This window comes from Gossypium arboreum, chromosome 4, assembly GCF_025698485.1.
Source record: "Gossypium arboreum isolate Shixiya-1 chromosome 4, ASM2569848v2, whole genome shotgun sequence".
Lineage (NCBI taxonomy): Eukaryota > Viridiplantae > Streptophyta > Magnoliopsida > Malvales > Malvaceae > Gossypium > Gossypium arboreum.
The window spans coordinates 33,762,942-33,764,400 of NC_069073.1; positions in this window are offsets into that span (position 1 = coordinate 33,762,942).

Consider the following 1,459-nt stretch of genomic DNA (forward strand, 5'->3'; position numbering starts at 1 on the left):
ACCATGGTCTTATTTGATAACTTGCCTTATTCAATTTGTACATTTCATTAACTATCTCAATAGTTATCCAATAGAATAATTACTATATCAATTTCATCCATCAAACAAATAGATATACATTTAAGTTCAATTATACAAACTTACCTGTATACAGAATTGATAGATTGGGTCGATTACTCGATAACCTTGCTTTTCCCCCGATCTAAATCCAAATTCTTTCTTTCTTGATCTATATGAATTCAAAATTGACTTATTCAATCACATATTCTTTCAATTTAGTCCAAAAATACACACTTGGGCATTTTTACACATTAGCCCTTAAATTTTCACATTTAATCAATTTAGTCCCTATTTCACAGTTACAAAAAATTCACATAATTCAACAAGACCCATGCTTGGCCAAATTTAAAATGTATCACTAGCAACCCATATTTTCAATTTATTCACAGTTCTAACCACCACATTTCACATTTTCACAAATTAATCCCTATTTGACATTTTTGTCAAAAATCACTTTACAAAACTATTAAATCTATCAATAAACCTTCATAATCTATCATCAATCATCAAATTACTCAAGCATTCAACAATGGAAACATGTTAAACCTTTAAAAATTTCAAAATCTAAGGTACAGGCTAGCTAGGTTACAAAATAATGATCTAAAAAACGTAAAAATCATAAAAAAAGAATGAAAAATCGTACCTTAATTGCTTGAATTTGCCTAGCAGAATATAAAATCCTATTTTAGCTTTTCTTCATGCTTCATTTGGCCAAAAATGATGATAATCAAGATGGTTTTATGTTTTGTTTTATTTAATATATCATTTATTAACCATTTATCATTTTAACCTTAAAATTAATTAAAAATTTCATTTGTGCCAAACCATTAACATCGACTAACCTACTAATGGTATATTTACCACTTAAGGACCTAAACTTTAAGCTTCTATAGCTATTTAACACAACAGCACTTACGCTATTTAGTCCTTTTTCTCAAATTGAACAATTAAACGATAAAATTAACTCACGAAATTTTCAAACATATCAAATAACATGCTGCAATCACCAAAAATATTATTAAAATATTTTTTTTGACATCGGATTTGTGGTTTCAAAACCACTATTTTTGTTTAGCTAAAATCGGGCTGTTACAACTCTCACCCCTTAGGGATTTTCATCCCCGAAAATCTTACCACTAAATAGGTTCGGGTATTGTTTTCTCATAGCATCCTCGGGTTCCCATGCAGCTTCTTCAACCCCATGTTGATGCCATAATACTTTCACTAATGCGATTCTTTTATTTCTCAGCTCTTTGATCTCACGAGCTAAAATTCAAATCGGTTCTTTAGCATATGACATATCTGGTTGAATTTCAACCTCGGTCGGGGAAATGACATGTGAACAGTTGGATTGATATCTTTGTAGCATCGATACGTGAAACACATTATGTATTTTCTC